At 38.7% G+C, this 7,030-nt stretch overlaps 1 long non-coding RNA gene across 1 annotated transcript in view; it reads left to right on the top strand.

The window, feature by feature from the left end:
• LOC118761597 overlaps positions 1–4,742 on the top strand; it is a 16,081-nt gene extending 11,339 nt beyond the window's left edge. Inside the window, exons 2-3 of the long non-coding RNA XR_004997495.1 lie at positions 3,446–3,451; positions 4,592–4,742. This is a non-coding gene — a long non-coding RNA (uncharacterized LOC118761597). The remainder of the gene's footprint in view (positions 1–3,445; positions 3,452–4,591) is intronic.
• Positions 4,743–7,030: the final 2,288 nt, after the last annotated feature.

Below are 7,030 nucleotides of genomic sequence, written 5' to 3'. Positions count from 1 at the left end.
CCCTTTCCACACCACATGGTCCTACATTGCTGTGTTCAGATCTCTAATATCTTGCCCCAAGTCCTGAGATATCGTATCTGGAAATGTTAGTTTCCTGGAGAAAACACTTCCGGATGGATGCCATAGGAGCAGGGATGAGATAACCTCTTTCTCCATTCTCGTAAAAGAACTAAGAAAATTAATACAGCAACCTGCCTAAAGAAATCTAGCTTCTCGTGCCGTCTTGAACTTGCATAAATGTACAAAATACTGAATGGTTGTTGACTGTCTTGAGTTTATCCACCTTTTGGAAGATTTCTTTCCTTCATCCAGCAAGGTCATCCCCAAAATCACCCTCCTCACCAAGTAGGGTCAGTGAAGTTCCTGGCTTAGTCACTAACAATTAAACAATGCAACAGGTTGTAATGGGTTGTGCATATTTGATGTCTTGCATACAAGTCCTAGGGTTAATGGCTGTTGTACAAATAACTCTGCCCTCACAGGTCATGTCACTGAGTTCTGGTTCCTTTAACAAAATAGGGGACTAAGAGTGTGACCATTGTACTAATGACTTTCAGATTTCTCAATGTACTAAATGTTTTTTTATCTGGATTGGGAATAAACCAATTGGGGAACCTCTATGTGGTTACTACACTTACTAGAAATAGCAGCCAAAACTTCTTCAAAACATCATACACTCTTAAAAAGGGAAAGACTCATCATTCTATTTTACTTCTTTATTTTATTAGTCAATTAGTTAACTAATTAACCAATTAACTAATCAATTGTTTGATTAATCTATCTTTATTTTATGGATAGTACCTAAAATAAATATACTCACCATAAAAAGGCACAAAGATGAAAACAAGGTCTGATTGTTTAGCCCCAGGTTTGCTCTGATTCAGCAGACCTGTGATCAAACTCATTCCATGCAGGACCATCCCATCTTTATAAAGACTAGTTTGAAATACATTATTGAAAGTGTAACATGTTTAGATGTTTAGCTGGTGACTAAAAACAAGATGAAATTAATTATAAGAATTATTTGCCTTTCACAACATCACCCTATATTTCTCCAAATTTCTGACATTGGACTGTTTCACTTATTTTGCTTTGTTCATCTTTTTTAATTATGTAAATTATAGATTTGGTGCATCTGTTGGCTGGTGGTGCAGTCACCATTTCTATGTTGTTGCTCATATTAGAAATAGCAGCTAACATGCCCTTCATATAAATATCCTGACATAGGCGCAGAAGTGGCTGTGTTAAGTAGCTTGCTTACCAACTACATGGTTCTGGGTTCAGTCCCACTGCATGGCAACTTGGGCAAGTGTCTTCTATTATAGCCTTGAGCCAACCAAAGCCTTGTGGGTGGATTTGGTAGATGGAAACTGAAAGAAGCCTTTTATATACATATATGTGTGTGTATGTGTATTTGTGTGTTCGTGTGTCTGTGTTTGTCCCCCACCATTGCTTGACAACCAATGCTTGTGTGCTTACGTCCCTGTAACTTAGCGGTTTGGTAAAAGAGAATGATAGAATAAGTGCTAGGCTTACAAAGAATAGGTCTTGGGATCGATTTGTTCAACTAAAGGTGGTGCTGTAGCATGGTTGCAGTCAAATGACTGAAACGTGTAAAAGAAAAAAAAGAAACTTATGAAGTGAAGGATGCATTGATAATCATGTTCCTGATTCACATAGTCAATGAAATGATCATGGCTGGATTGCCTTTGATCATAAGTCTGCTTGGTCAAGGCTGACTCGGGATTAAAAATTATTTGTAACTCCTTTTGTTTCCATGAAAATCTTTGTCAACTGATCAGGTACGCTGGAGTAGTCTATACTGATGAGATCTAATAAACCAAAACATGTACATAGTTGTCTCCCTTGCATACAAACCAAAATCAGGCTTTCCTTTCCCTAAACATGTAAGTTAACCTTGACATACTAATTCTTAATTATCTCTCCCATTCCTTTCTTAGTTGTTAGCAAATGCTACCATTTTTTTTGCTTTCTTTCTCCATTTACAAATTAAATTTCAATTAATTTAAATTTATTTTCATACAACATTTATACAACATTGCTTTATATTTTCAACTCTTCCAAAAACTTCATTAACCCACTCACTCACATGTCCGTGCTATGTTAATAACTTGGCCATCCTTGTTTAAGTGAATGCCCTCACTGGTAGTCACTTCATTGTACAGTGAACCCTCTGAAATAATTGTTATAGATTAATTAAAACAAGTAATATATTAAGTTGACATAATTGCAACAATAGTTTAATGACTTTTAGTTAACGAAGATGAAATGGTTGCATTTCATATATTGACACTGCTTATGACATTTTTTATGTAAAAATTAACAGAGCAATAAACTGGTCACTAATGCTAATTAAACATTTAATTATTCCTCAGCTTGTGATTATCCAAATGGATAAACCATTATTTAAATGAACCAGAGTAGTTCTAGTTGGTAGGACTTCTATCAAATCCATTTTTTTACAATCTCAGTCCTTTTCTGCTCCTCTTGCACTTCCGCCATTGACCAATTTTTGAGATCTGCTTCTATTGTCTCTGTCCTCAGCTCAGCAATTTCTATTTGGTAGATTCTTATTCATCTACAACTTCATCTCCTGCACTCTTTCACTGAATTCTTATAGAATTCAGTAATCTATGTGACCTTTTGACCTTGTCATAATGTAGAAATCTGTAGACTCAACAAAATTACCAAATTTATTTGAGGATGACTGAGGTGATTGTCAAAACAGTGACAAAACAGCAACTATTACTTATGTGTGTATATATATATATATATATATATATATATATATATATGTGTGTGTATATATCATTATCATCATCATCATCATTTTCTTCTTGTTCGTGTAACATTTACGCTCCATACTGCTATGGTCACACTGTTTGACAGACTGATGAATCAGAGGATTGTGCTGTGCTCCAATGTTTTGGCATGGTTGCTATGGCTGCTACCAGCAACTTTACAGAGTGTGCTGGGTGCTTTTTTTCCATGGCACCAGCACTTGTCAGGTCACTTTGCAACTTGCAAAACTAAAATCCTGAAAGAGGCCCCTATAACTGTAGAGTAATCTTGTGGAGGAACAAGGAAAAGGGATGGGATGGGTGGGATTAAAGTCAGTGGTTAGTGAGAAAAGAAGGGATGAAATGGTAAGGGCTGTGAGGTATGTGGTATAGAGATGCTCAAGAGTTCTGACACATTATAAGAACAAGTTCAGCATCTTTGTGTTGCTAGAATGCCAGGATCTGTGGTTTTCATCCAGGACAAATCCGTAGGCGCAGGAGTGGCTGTGTGGTAAGTAGCTTGTTTACCAACCACATGGTTCCGGGTTCAGTCCCACTGCGTGACACCTTGGGCAAGTGTCTTCTACTATAGCCTCGGGCCGACCAAAGCCCTGTGAGTGGATTTGGTAGACGGAAACTGAAAGAAGCCCGTCGTATATATGTATATATATATGAGTGTATGTGTGTCTGTGTTTGTCCCCCTAGCATTGCTTGACAACCGATGCTGGTGTGTTTATGTCCCCGTTACTTAGCAGTTCAGCAAAAGAGACCGATAGAATAAGTACTGGGCTTACAAAAGAATAAGTCCCGGGATCGAATTGCTCGATTAAAGGCGGTGCTCCAGCATGGCCGCAGTCAAATGACTGAAACAAGTAAAAGAGTAAAAAGAGTAAAGAGTATATAGCCTTAAAAAAACTCAAGATACTTCAGAGCTGAGTGATTTTACCCTACTTATTTAACACAATTGCAAATCAGAAAATAGTTCTTTTGTACCATTTATATATATTTCAGGTTTGTAATTTTGGTTCACTTCGGAGTTAAGGTTACATATCACAGCAGTGATAAACAACAAACACTATGAAATCCTGATATCTGCTGCACTTGTCTTTACCTCCAGTGTGATTTTGTTTCACCTAGCTCTGAAGTATCCTGTGCTTTTTAACACTATATGTCTGTAAAGGAATTTTTACTGGATGACAAACTGCAGTTCCTGGCATTCACACAACAAACATAATTTATGTATATGATATTAATAATGTTTACATCATTGAGGTGCTTCTGTTATGTAATTTGAATACACACACATGCATGTGCACACACACACAGATAGACAAACAGACAGAGCTCTAGCCTCATCATTCCAGCACACATTTAACTCTTGACAGCCAGGTCTACTGCAACACCAAGTATCACCAATCAGACCAATCTTTTATCATCTTGGCTCCAAATCAGCTTTTCCACTCCATTCATGTCTTCCACAGTTTTTCTCTTCTACAGATCCCTCTAACTTGGAACACACATCACTTCCTTCTGCCACTTTAGTTCCTTCCCCACCCCCATATACACCACATGCTCACATCAGTGCAATCTTCTCTCTTGTACACTTACTGTTAATTATGTCACTTAGTTAATGAAAGTTAACGACTACTCTTACTGAGCTTTTCTGCCATTTAAAAGCAACTGTGGTGTGGCTGTAACACTTACTGCTCTAATGCATCAGTCACACAGACAGTCTGCTTTCTCTGCCGGTGATTTCTCTACACTTATTGTACATCCATAGTTTATGCTAGGTGGCCTTCTACATGGTATGGAGCCAGCCTACGTATGCACACCTTCCCTTCTTGGGACACAAAACTCTACTTGTGAAGACCTGTTGAGGCAAGTGAGGATCAGAATCGAAATCGATCAATGGAAATTGCAGATGTGTTACCAGTGCCGGTGGCATGTCGAAACTCTACTTGTGAAGACCTGTTAAGGCAAGTGAGGATCAGAATCGAAATCGATCAATGGAAATTGCAGATGTGTTACCAGTGCCGGTGGCATGTAAGAGAACCTTCCGTTTCGCGACCATTGCCAGCGCCGCCCCGACTGGCCTCGTGCCAGTGGCACGTAAAAAGCACCATCCGTTCGTGGCCGTTTGCCAGCTCTGTCTGGCACCTGTGCGGGTGGCACGTAAAAAGCACCCACTACACTCACAGAGTGGTTGGCATTAAGAAGGGCATCCAGCCGTAGAAACACTGCCAGATTTGACTGGGCCTGATGAAGCCTCCTGGCTTCACAGACCCCAGTAGAACCGTCCAACCCATGCTAGCATGGAAAACGGACGCTAAACGATGATGATGATGATGATGATGATAGCATACACAGTTTATAGTTTACTACTTTCCTGCATGTGGAGGTGCAATGGACCAGTGGTTAGGGCAGCGGACTCGCGGTCGGAGAATCGTGGCTTCAATTCCCAGACCGGGCGTTGTGTGTGTTTATTGAGCAAAAACATCTAAAAGCTCCATGAGGCTCTGGCAGGGGGTGGTGGCGACCCCTGTTGTACTCTTTTGCTACAACTTTCTCTCACTCTCTCTTCCTGTTTCTTGAGTAACGCTGCAATGGACTGGCGTCCCGTCCAGTTGTGGGGAACACATACGCCACAGAAACCGGGAAACTGGGCCCATGAGCCTGGCTAGGCTTCAAAAGGGTGACGTTTATCATTTTTCTTTCCTGCACATTGAGCAAGAGCACTTTCTTGATGGTACCAAGTCCTGTTTTCTGCCTACAAACACCATAGTCTTAGACAAGTTTATCTTGATTCTTGGTTTTCCTTTCACCTCTGGATTTATACAATTAAGATTACTTTTAACATATTAATTATTAGCTATTTAACCTTAACCTTTGAACTCATAAGTCATGGAGTCACGACTCATGACAAAGCTGGTTGCTATAACAAATTCCTTTAATTCCAAAAGGGGTGCAGTTTCTAACCTGGTTAGACAATTTTTATTTAATGAAGGTGGTTAAGATAACAGAGATCATTATTAATTATTGTGTGTGTGTACCTTTGTCTAGACATCACTTAATGGTTGTAAAATGTGCATCATTGTCATACAAGTAAAGTTGTTCATTCCTAGTCTTCAAAGAAAAACATGTCTGACCATGGGGGAAATATTATCTTGCTTGGAAACAGGTGATGGTCAGTGATGAGAAAGACATCCAGATATAGAAATTTGCTGCAGCAAATTCCAACTGACCCATTAAAGCATGGAAAAGTGGTCAATATTATTATTATCATCATCATTATTATTATTATTATTATTATTATTATTATTATTATTATTAGTAGTAGTAGTAGTAGTAGTAGTAGTAGTAGTAATAAGGTGGTGAACTGGCAGAATCGTTAGCACGCTGCACGAAATGCTTAGTGGTATTTCATCCATCTTCATGTTCTGAGTTCAAATTCTACTGAGGTTGACTTTGCTTTTCATCCTTCTGGGGTCAATAAAATAAGTACCAGTCTGTACTGGGATTGATGTAATTGATTATCCTCCTCCCCCAAATTTCAGGCTTGTGCCTATAGTAGAGAGGATTATTATTATTATTATTATTATTATTATTATTATTATTATTATTATTGGCAGTGAGCTGGCAGAATTGTTAGCACACCGGGTGAATTGTTTAGTGGTACTTCGTCTGTCGCTACATTCTGAGTTCAGATTCTGCAAATGTTGATTTTGCCTTTCATCCTTTTGGGGGTCGATAGATTAAGTACCAGTGATACACTGGGGTCAATGCAATTGACTCATCTCTTCCCCCAAAATGGCTGCCCTTGTGGCAAAATTTGTAACCATTATTATTATTATGATGATAATGTATCTATATGTTTGTATGTATGTTTGTGTGTATATAGTGCTGATAGTTAATTCCTTCCCATGGGACCATGCTAGTGTCTAAGAACTTAGATACCACCTGTCTTTTGTTTTAACAACTATGGCAGAAATCTACTGAATATTGTTGTGTCCAAATTTCTTGATACCAGCCTGGAACCATATAGTGAAGGTAACTACAAGCACCCTGTGTGTGTGTGTGTGTGTGTGTTTAATCTAGTATTTTTGTGTGCTTGTTTCATAAAAAAATTGCATGGAGACAGGTTTATTTAGCCAGAGGGGAAGCAGATAAGAAAAAATTTGCCAATGTTCTGTGCCGTGAGGACCAAAGACTTGAGGTATTTCGTGTTGCAA

The sequence above is a fragment of the Octopus sinensis genome, unplaced genomic scaffold (genome assembly GCF_006345805.1).
Source record: "Octopus sinensis unplaced genomic scaffold, ASM634580v1 Contig15524, whole genome shotgun sequence".
Classification (NCBI taxonomy): Eukaryota; Metazoa; Mollusca; class Cephalopoda; order Octopoda; family Octopodidae; genus Octopus; species Octopus sinensis.
The sequence above is the reverse complement of the archived record's forward strand: the minus strand, read 5'-3'. Positions and strand labels throughout refer to the sequence as shown.